We start from the raw sequence: 12,011 nt of genomic DNA on the forward strand, positions 1-12,011 counted from the left end.
AGGAAGGGAGGGCTCGTGCCAAGCCAAGCTGGTGGCAGGCAGACAAGCAGGGGAAGGAGGAGTTCTAAAACCAAAGGTTCGTGCGACAGATGGAGATGTAAGTCACAAACAATCCCACACCAGTTTGGAACTATGATTAATAGAATGGTTATTTATTTAAAGGGGAAAAACTTACAGATCAGCGTCCCAGCCAACAGCCCTCTGCGCAATCAGGAAGGGAGCCTAGTTGCCAGAAGCAGAGCAGGAAGCCAGCGAGCAAGCAGAGGGCAGTTGCTGCTTTTTTAAAGGAGAGGCCATGCCTCAATCGGCTGGTATCTCAGCAGCGATTGGCTGAGGGAATGGAAGGAGCTCCTGCAACATTTGGGGACGTTAGAAAATATGGCTTTGATGGAGCAAGTCCATCACTGGGGCAAGAATTGACTCACACCGTTACCAATCTTCTCTCTCTCTGCTATTATTCTGTGTATGTGTGAGTGTGTGTGTGTATGTGTGTGTGTATGTGTGTGTGTGTATAACTATATTTTATAGCTCTTGAGCTTGAAATTTGTTGATGAGAACATGTTCCAATGCTGTGCAATATGAACATATGTGTGCTCTTGGAATTGTGAAACACGCCTGACTTCACTGTGATGCTGCCAGTGTTTTATCTTCCAAGGGAAGTCAGTCAAACTGGCACCACCCTATTTTCCTGTGCTCCTGGTGACTTAGCAAACCAAACAGAGGTTATCAATGAAATTTTAATCTACATGGCAGAATGGGTTTTTAATGGTATTTGGAAAACAATTAAGTATTCCTTTTTGATCATTAAGACACATACACCACAGTCTTGCCTCCCATACCACCACCCAGCCACCGTTTTATAATCAGCTCTCACTCTGCACTGCATCCGCAGCTGATATGTAGAAATATTCAAATCTTGCTTTTTTTTCAATTTACACAATAAAAATAAATATAGTTCCTTGTCTATTATTATTTTTAATTGCAGCATGGCTTCTATACCATGATAGAATATAATACAACTCAAAAAAGAGAGAAAATCACTCAACTGAAAGGGGGCAGACAGTTCCTTTTTTGTCAGGTAACTACAAGATTCTATTCAACATTTGGGAATTTGCAAGTGTTCACAAAGGTGGAAACAGAAAAGGTATTACATGTAAACCATGCTACCTAACATAGCAGCTGTCAAGGATGGTGACACAAGAACAAAGCAGTGAAACTGAGTAGGGACATCTTCTAAATAACAAAACACTTAAAGTTTCAATTTAGGATGGTGAGGATGTGGGTCAATGGATAAGAGCACTAGCTGAACAAAAAGGAGTATCTGAGTTCAGATCCTCAGCACCCACATAACTGTGCTGCGTGGGGCTGATCTCTGCATCCTCAGTGCAGTCACAGGAAGACTGCTGATCCTTGCTGTTACCAACCTCAACAAACCAGTCTGTTTCAGGTTCAGGGAGAGACCCCTTCTCAAATGAGTGAGACTGAAAACAGTAGAGGACCCTGACATCTTACTCTGCTCTCATACAGGCATGGGACACATACTCTGACATACATGTTTATACAGAAGCACCACACAGTAAAAAGATAGTCACATCTATTCTAGTTATCTTCTGTTACTCTGATAAAAGCACTGTCCCAAAGTGGTTGACCAGGAAAGGGTTGATTTGGCTTACATGTCCCACCTGCACTCCATCACTGATGGAAGTCAGGGCAGGCAGGCACTCAAGCAGGAGCAGAGGCAGGAACCTCAGAGGAAAGCTGCCTGATAGGGCATGATCAATCAGCAGTTAAAATTAACCAGACTAGCTTTAATAAAGAATATTCAACTTTAATAAAAGGGAAGAAGGGGAACTTACAAAACCAAGGTTCCAGCAACTCAGGAGCGCAGGAAACAAAGAGAGGGAAACAAAGCACACAGGTGTTTTATAGGCTATTTGGGGCCCTGGGGGCGGGGGAGACACATCTTATACAGCACACGATTGGCTGAAGTCCCCCATCATCTCCCCCTTTTCTCTAAAGAAGATATAACTAAACCCAATATAACTACATACAGTAGGAACAGGTACCAAATATAAAATTACAAACAGCAGACAATATTAAGCAAGAGACATATAACAAAAGTTTTACTAAGCATTCTATTTCAAGGAGTCTAAATAATGTAGAGGGTAACTACAATGATCTAATCCTCAACTCCATCAAAGATCTGAGAAGGGAAGAAATATTACTTAAGCAACCAGGAAGTACAAATGAGAAACTTCCAAAATGTGCATCAAATGACAGAGACAACTAACTGCCTGGGCAATCACCCAAAGTCTCGTTTGCAATGTTGAGGCAACCAACTTTGGCCAAGGCCTAACATAACTGACATACCATTTTCAAAGGCAAAGACCTTTTTTTAGAACTATCCTACCCTGTCTTGGCAAGATAAGACAATCCTGTTTTTATCCATTTATGGATACTCTGAAACTCTGTCAGTACTCGAGGTATGGGCTTTTCTTTGCTCAAAGTCCAGTTCTGCCAAGAAGAAGACAAGCTCCCAATGGAGTATCTTTGGTGCTCAACGTTCTCTCAGGAGTAGAGAAGGTGTTGCCAGGAGTGAATGTGTCTTGTTAGCACAAAACTCTAGGTTAGATTAAAGGCCATTTTCTACAGCTCTTAGACAAGGTCGAAGATTATACTATCTATACTAATATAATCTCTATGTATCTAAAGAACCTGATTATCCTAAATATAAATATGACTATTGATTTATAATTCTCAATACCTATCTAACTTGAAGACTAAGAGAATAAACAACTGTGCAATAAATAAGGACAATGACCTCCAAAAGTAAACATGTCATTATATAAATAATATCAGAGGTAGAAATGTATACTGCAATATGGTAAATATATCAATATTATACATATACAAATGTTTTTTCCCCAGTTTATTTATTTTTTATTAAAAATTGCCATCTCCTCCCCTCCTCCTCCCCCTTCCCTCCCCTCCCCTCCACCCATACCCTCACTCCCTCCCTCTCCAGGCCAAAGAGCCATCAGGGTTCTCTACACTATGTTGAGTCCAAGGTCCTCCCACCTCCCTTCAGGTCCAGGAAGGTGAGCAACCAAACTGACAAGGCTCACACAGAGCCCGTACATGTCATAGAGACCAAACCCATCGCCATTGTCCTTGGCTCCTTGGTCAGCCTCCACCATCAGCCACTTTCAGAGAGTCCGATTTGGTCGCATGTTCCATCAGTCCCATTCCAAGTGGACTTGGTGGTCTCCCATTAGTTCTGTCCTGCTGTCTCAGTGGGTGAACGCATCCCTCATGGTTCTGACTTTCTTTCTCATGATCTCTCTCCTTCTACTCCTCATCAGAACTTTGGGAGCTCAGTCCGGTGCTCCAATGTGGGGCTCTGTCTCTATCTCCATCCATCGCCAGGTGAAGGTTAAGGTTCACAGTGAGCCCGTCCATGCTGTAGAGTTCACATTCATTGCCGTTGTCCTTGGTTTCTCAGTCCTCCTCCACTGTCAGCCACATTCAGAGAGCCCGGTTTGGTCCCCTGTTCCATCAGTTCCATTCCAACTGGACTTGGTGGTCTCCCGTTAGATCTGTCCCACCGTCTCAATGGGTAAACACACTCCTCACGGTCCTGACTTCCTTGCTCATGATCTCCCTCCTTTTGCTCCTCATCGGGACCTTGGGAGCTCAGTCCGGTGCTCCTATGTGGGGCTCTGTCATTTTCTCCATCCAAAGCCAGGTGAAGTTTCTATGGTGATATGCAAGATATTCATGAGTATGGCAATAGGATCTGGACATTTCTGGCACCCTCTCCTCAGCTTCCCAAGGACCTAGCTGGGAGCGTCTTCCTGGACACCTGGGAACCCCTCTAGAGTCAAGTCTCTGCCAACCCTAGAATGGCTCCCTTAAGTAAGATATATAATTCCTTGTTCCCATATCCACCCTTCCTATATCCCAACCATCCTATTCCCCCAAGCTCTTCCCATCCTCCACTTCACACTTTTCTCGCCCCATCCCCCCTCCCCCATCCCATCCCACCCCTATGTTCCCATTTTTTGTCCGGCAATCTTGTCTACTTCCAGTATCCAGGAGGATTACTATATGTTTTTCTTTGGGTTCACCTTCTTATATAGCTTCTCTAGGATTTTTATGAATTATAGGCTTGATGTCCTTTATTTATGGCTAGAACCCAATTATGAGTGAGTACATCCCATGTTCATCTTTTTGGGCCTGGGTTACCTCACTCAGGATGGTGTTTTCTATTTCCCTCCATTTGCATGCAAAATTCAAGATGTCATTGTTTTTTTACTGCCGAGTAGTACTCTAATATGTATATATTCCCCAGTTTCTTAATCCATTCTTCCACTGAAGGGCATCTAGGTTGTTTCCAGGTTCTGGCTATTACAAATAATGCTGCTATAAACATAGTTGAACAAATGCTTTTGTAATATGATTGGGCATCTCTTGGGTAAATTCCCAAGAGTGGGATTGCTGGGTCCTGGGGTAGGTTGATCCCAAATTTCCTGAGAAACCTCCACACTGCTTTCCAAAGCGGTTGCACAAGTTTGCATTCCCACCAGCAATGGATGAGTGTACCCCTTACTCCACATCCTTTCCAGCAAAGGCTATCATTGGTGTTTTTGATTTTAGCCATTCTGACAGGTGTAAGATGGTATCTTAACATTGTTTTGATTTGCATTTCCCTGATTGCTAAGGAGGTTGAGAATGCCCTTAAGTGTCTTTTGGCCATTCGAACTTCTTCTGTTGAGAATTCTCTGTTCAGTTCAGTGCCCCATTTTTTAATTGGGTTCATTAGCATTTTAAAGTCTAGTCTCTTGAGTTCCTTATATATTTTGGAGATAAGACCTTTGTCTGTTGTGGGGTTGGTGAAGATCTTTCCCCAGTCAGTAGGCTGCCTTTTTGTCTTAGTGACAGTGTCCTTTGCTTTACAGAAGCTGCTCAGCTTCAGGAGGTCCCATTTATTCAATGTTGCCCTTAATGTCTGTGCTGCTGGGGCTATACGTAGGAAGCGGTCTCCTGTGCCCAAATGTTGTAGAGTACTTCCCACTTTCTCCTCTAACAGGTTCAGTGTGTCCAGATTGATATTGAGGTCTTTAATCTATTTGGACTTATTTTGTGCATGGTGATAGACATGGATCTACTTTCATTCTTCTACAGGTTGACATCCAGTTATGCCAGCACCATTTGTTGAAGATGCTTTCTTTCTTCCATTGTGTGCTTTTAGCTCCTTTATCAAAAATCAGGTGTTCATAGGTTTGTGGGTTAAGATCTGGGTCTTCTATTCGATTCCATTGGTCTACTTCTCTATTTTTATGCCAATACCAAGCTGTTTTCAATACTGTAGCTCTGTAATAGAGTTTGAAGTCAGGGATGGTAATGCCTCCAGAAGTTCCTTTATTGTATAAGATTGTTTTGGCTATCCTGGGTTTCTTGTTCTTCCATATAAAGTTGATTATTGTCCTCTCAAGATCTGTGAAGAATTTTGATGGGACCTTTAAGGAGATTGCATTAAATCTATAGATTGCCTTTGCTAGTATTGCCATTTTTACTATGTTGATCCTCCCAATCCAAGAGCATGGGAGCTCCTTCCATTTTCTGGTATCCTCTTCAATTTCTTTCTTCAAAGACTTAAAGTTCTTGTCAAATAGGTCTTTCACTTCCTTAGTTAGAGTTACCCCAAGATATTTTATGCTATTTGTGGCTATCGTGAAAGGTGAAGCTTCTCTGATTTCTTTCTCTGCTTCCTTATCCTTTGTATATAGGAGGGCGACTGATTTTTTGGAGTTGATCTTGTAACCTGGCATGATACTAAAGGAGTTTATCAGCTGTAGGAGTTCTTTGGTGGAGTTTTTCAGGTCGCTTATGTACACTATCATATCATCTGCAAATAATGAAAGTTTAACTTCTTCCTTTCCAATTCGAATCCCCTTGATCCCCTTGTTTTGTCTTATTGCTATTGCTAGAACTTCAAGTACTATATTGAAGAGATAAGGAGAGAGTGGACAGCCTTGTCACATTCCTGAATTTAGTGGGATGGCCTTGAGTTTCTCTCCATTTAATTTGATGTTAGCTGTCGGCTTGCTGTAAATAGCCTTTATTATATTTAGGAATGACCCCTGTATCCCTAATCTCTCCAAGACCTTTATCATAAAAGGGTGCTGAATTTTGTCAAATGCTTTTTCTGCATCTAATGGGATGATCATATGGTTTTTATCCTTCAGTTTATTTATATGATGGATTACATTGGTACATTTTCGTATGTTGAACCAGCCCTGCATCTCTGGGATGAAGCCTACTTGATCATAGTGGATAAGTTTTCTAATATGTTCTTGGATTCTGTTTGCCAGTATTTTATTGAGAATTTTTGCATCGATGTTCATGAGTGAGACTGGCCTGTAATTCTCTTTCTTGGTTAAGTCTTTGTGTGGTTTAGGTATCAGGGTAATTGTAGCTTCATCAAAGGAATTTGGCAATGACTGTTCTGTTTCTATATTATGAAATACCTTAAGGAGTATAGGTATTAGGTCTTCTTGGAAGTTCTGTTAGAATTCTGCATTGAACCCATCAGGTCCTGGGCTCTTTTTGGTAGGGAGGTTTCTGATAACAATTTCCAATTCTCTGTGACTAACAGGACTTTTTAGAGCATTTACATGGTCCTGGTTTAACTTTGGTACATAGTACTTATCTAAAAAGTGTCCATTTCTTTTACATTTTCCAATTTTGTGTCATACAGGCTTTTGTAGTAAGATCTAATGATTCTTTGAATTTTCTCTGTGTCTGTGGTTATGTCCCCTTTTTCATTTCTGATCTTATTAATTTGTGTGTTCTCTCTCTGCCGTTTGATTAGTTTGGCTAGGGGTTTGTCAATCTTGTTCATTTTCTCCAAGAACCAGCTTTTTGTTTCATTGATTCTTTGGATTATTTTCTGTGTTTCTATTTTGTTGATTTCTGCCCTCAGTTTTATTATTTCCAGTCTTCTACTCCTCCTAGGTGAGTCTGCTTCTTTCTTTTTTAAAGCTTTCAGGTGTGCTATTAAGTCTCCAATGTGTGCTTTCTCCGTTTTTTTTTTAAGTGGGCACTTAGTGCTATGAATTTTCCTCTTAGCACTGCTTTCATAGTGTCCCATAAGTTTGAGTATGTTGTGTCTTTATTTTCATTAAATTCAAGAAAGACTTTAATTTCTTTCTTTATTTCTTCCTTGACCCAGATGTGGTTCAGTAGTTGACTGTTCAGTTTCCATGAGTTTGTGGGCTTTCTGGGGGTAGCATTGTTGTTGAATTCTAATTTTAATCCATGGTGATCCGATAAGATGCAGGTGGTTACTAATATGTTTTTGTAACTGTGGAAGTTTGCTTTGTTACCGAGTATGTGGTCAATTTTCGAAAAGGTTCCATGAGCTGCAGAGAAGAAGGTATATTCTTTCCTGTTTGGGTGGAATGTTCTATAGATGTCTGTTAAGTCCATTTGGTTCATTACCTCTATTAAGTCTCTTAATTCTCTGTTAGGTTTCTGTCGAATTGACCTGTCCATTGGTGAAAGAGGAGTGTTGAAGTCTCCCACTATCAGTGTGTTTGGTTTGATGGCTGTCTTGAGTTCTAGTAATGTTTCTTTTATATAAGTGGGTGCTTTTGTATTAGGGGCATAGATATTCAGGATTGAGACTTCATTCTGATAGATTTTTCCTGTAATGAGTATAAAGTGTCCCTTTCCATCTCTTCTGATTGATTTTAGTTTGAAGTCAACTTTGTTAGAAATTAGTATGGCCACACCGGCTTGTTTCTTAGGTCCATTTGCTTGATAAACCTTTTCCCAACCCTTTACTCTGAGTAAATGTCTGTCTTTGTGGTTTAGGTGTGTTTCTTGTAAACAGCAGAATGTTGGATCCTGTTTTCGTATCCAATCTCTTAGCCTGTGCCTTTTTATAGGTGAATTGAGTCCATTGATATTAAGTGATATTAATGACCAGTGGATGTTAACTCCGGTTGTCATTTTTTATTTGGTAGTAGAGATTGTGTTTCCTTTCTTTGAGATGTGCTGGTGAAGGGTCGCTAGATGTCTGAGTTATTTTGGGCAATGCTGGACTCCTTTTTTGTGAATTTCCTTCTATTACTTTCTGTAAGGCTGGATTTGTAGCTATGTATTGTTTAAATTTGTTTTTATCCTGGAATATTTTGTTTTCTCCATTTATAGTGAATGAAAGCTTGGCTGGGTATAGTAATCTGGGCTTGCATCCATGGTCTCATAGTTTCTGCAAAACATCTATCCGGGACCTTCTGGCTTTCATGGTTTCCATAGAGAAGTCAGGTGTTAGTCTGATAGGTTTACCTGTATATGTTACTTGACCTTTTTCCTTTGCAGCTCTTAATATCTGTTCTTTATTCTGTATGTTTTGTGTTTTGATTATAATATGGCGAGGGGATGTTTTTTTTTGATCCAGTCTATTTGGTGTTCTGTAAGCTTCTTGAACCTTAATAGGAATATCTTTTTTTTAGGTTTGGGAAGTTTTCTTCTATAATTTTATTAAATATATTTTCTGAACCATTGAGCTGTATTTCTTCTCCTTCTTCTACGCCTATTATTCTTAGGTTTGGTCTTTTTATTGTGTCCCAGATTTCCTGAATGTTTTGTGATGAGGATTTGTTGGATTTGCTGTTTTCTTTGATCAGTGCATTTATTTTCTCTATGGTATCTTCAGAATCTGAGATTCTTTCTTCTATCTCTTGTATTCTGTTGGTTATGCTTGTTTCTGTAGTCTCTGTTCGTTTACATAGATTTTCCAAATCCAGCTGGCCCTCGGGTTGTGTTTTCTTCCTTGCCTCCATTTCAGTTTTCAAGTCTTGCACTGTTTCCATTATCTGTTTGATTGTTTTTTCTTGGTTTCCTAGGATATCGTTTACGGATTTACTCAATTCTTCAAACTTTTTGTTATTCTTCTCGTCCATTTCCTTAAGGGAGTTTTTCACCTCCTGTTTAAGGGACTCTATTACTTTCATAAAGTCATTTTTTTCTACTTCTTCTTGATTAGTGTGTTCAAGTCCTCCTGTTATAAGTTCGCTGGGTTCTGGTGCTTTCATGTTGTTTTTCAAATTGTTGGAGGAATTCTTGCATTGGCGCCTGCCCATTTGTTCCTCTGAATAATCCCCTTTGGGTCTTCTTTTAGAAGTTCAATTCACCCCAATGAATTAAATTCACTCTATATACAAATGTTTTAAACAGAGGTAGAAGCATATTCACATACAATATATAATATATCAATATACAAGAATCAACACCAATTCAATTTTTTAAAAACAATAACTCACAAATACCATTTATTCCATCAAACCATCTAATCCCCCCTTTTTAAATCAATAAACACCTCTGAGTCTATATAATACTTCCCCCATCCCCTCAACCCTATACCAACCACTAAATGATGTCCCTAAACCTGAGGGCAAACTCTGGTGGGAGAGGGGACATCATCCTCTAAGATTGCTTCCAGCTGTCATGGTGAAACGTTCTTCTTAGGGGGTCCTGTGAAAGCAAATGATGGGAAAATTCCCAGATTAACATTTGGTCTGAGAAAATTGCAAATAGTCTCTGAGTGTTTTGAGGAGGTCTGGCCAGAATGTTGTCAAAAATGTGCACCATTTGAAACTGTCTTGTGCAGTTGGTACCAAAAAACAGGTCTAATATTAACACTATCAATATCATGATGTAATAATAACCAGGTGGAGTTGATGTTGTGGGACCCCATTTTCATCCTGGAAACTTCAAAGATTACTGAAGGCAAATTTGTTGTTAGTAACGGAAAAGTTAAACATTATCTACAAAGACATATACAGACATTATATATATATATATATATATATATATATATATATAATAAAATATATATATATATATATTCATTCAATGAAAGGTGTAATAAAGACAGACACAGATATGAGGGAAGGCAAAGAAAGTTTATCAAATATATTATTCTTATTCTTATTCTTATTCTCATTCTCATTCTCATTCTCATTCTCATTCTCATTCTCATTCTCATTCTTATTCTTATTCTTATTCTTATTCTTATTCTTATTCTTATTCTTATTATTATCCTGTCCCATATCATGTCTCCTGACCTGAACAGAAACTCTGAGATATCTCTTCTCAACAGGCTTGGAATTGAAGAGGGACTGAGCCATAGTCCAACTCCAAAACCAGCTCTACATATTTATAAAGAAATGTACATTAAGACATATTAAAATAGTTTATACTTATGAAACCTATTTAGTTTTATTGCTGATCCTTAATGGGTCATAACTAGTTTCTATCCATCAGTATTTAAATATCCAGGGTCCCTTAAATTCTTTGAAGAAGAGTTTTCCTGTGGAGATAAGAAAAGAACCCTGCTCCAACCTATATATTTTCTTACCATCAATATGATTATCATCCTTGTGAATGAGTTGTTATTTTTCTTTTCCAAGGGGCTTCTCCTCTTCAAACCAAACCTTTATTAATTTTGACAGTATTGACAATTTTTCCTCTCCTGTGGAGACAAGAGCAAAACCCCTTCCCCAATGCAGCATATTTCCTGGCTTCCACTGCAAGGTCAGCACATCCTTGAAATAAACTGGTTGATTTAATTCAGCAGACTTTTCCATTATCTAATCTCTTTCTGCAGCCAGTTCCTCTTCTGCTTCAGCTGTTAATTCTCTGGGACTGTTCAAGTCTTTATCACCATCCAAGGTTTTATTTAAATGGATTATTAGATCAGGTGTTATCCCAACAACTGGTCATAGGCTGGAAATGTCTCCTAGCAGTCTTTGAAAGTCATTAAGAGTCCATAACTGATCTCTCCTAATTTGTGCATTTTGTGTCTTAATTTTTTGCAAACCTATTTTATAACCTAGACAATTGAAAGAATCTCCTCTCTGTATTTTTTTCAGGAGCAATCTGCAATCCGCATTTAGGTAAAACTATTTTTACTTCTTCAAACAGTCTTTCTAAGGTATCCATGTCTGAATCAGACAACAGAATGTCATCCATGTAATGACAAATGATAGACATGGGAAATTGCTAGCGTATTATTTGCAATGGTTGATTTACAAAATATTGGCACAAGGTGGGACTGTTCAACATGCCTTGTGGGAGGATGGTCCACTGGTATCTCCTCATAGGTTGAGAGTTATTATAAGTAGGCACTGTGAAGGCAAACTTTTCTCTATCTTTTTCTTGTAAAGGTATAGTGAAGAAACAATCCTTTAAATCAATAACTACAAGAGGCCATCCTTTTGGTAATAAAGAGGGCAGAGGAATTCCAGATTCCAGAGGGCCTATAGGTTGAATAACCTTGTTGATAGCCCTGAGATCTGTCACCATTCTCCATTTACCAGATTTTTTCTTAACAACAAATACAGGAGAATTCCAAGGGCTGGTAGATTCTTCTATATGTCAAGCATCTAATTGCTCTTGTACCAGCTGTTCTTAAAGCCTGCAACTTTTTCTCAGCTAAAGGCCATTGCTTTGTCCATATTGGTTTCTCAGTCAACCATTTTAGAGGCAGGGTTGTTGGTATCTCTGAAGGGCCATCAATTGCTTTGTGTTCTTGTACAGTTTCCACTGTCTGTAATATCTTTTAATATTTTCCTTGGGTATTCCATTGCTGTAATAGGTCACAGCCCCATAAATTCACTGCAATATTGGCTACATATGGCTTTAGTTTTCCTATTTGTCCTTCTGTCGCTATGCATTCAACCCATCTGGTGTTTTGTCTTACTCGAGATAGGGTTCCAATTCCCAGGAACTGAACATTTATGTTCTGAAGAGGCCAATATGGATGACAAGATTCTGGAGTAATGTACTTACATCCACACCTGTGTCCAGTAAGCCAGTAATAAAAATGCCATTTACACACACTCTTAGCTTTGGTCTTTGTTCATTTATAGAAGTCTGCCAAAATACATGTAATTCATCCTTCAGGTTGTTTTTGCTTTTAAGAGCAGACATGGGGCTTTCCA

This window comes from Arvicola amphibius, chromosome 13, assembly GCF_903992535.2.
Source record: "Arvicola amphibius chromosome 13, mArvAmp1.2, whole genome shotgun sequence".
NCBI lineage: Eukaryota > Metazoa > Chordata > Mammalia > Rodentia > Cricetidae > Arvicola > Arvicola amphibius.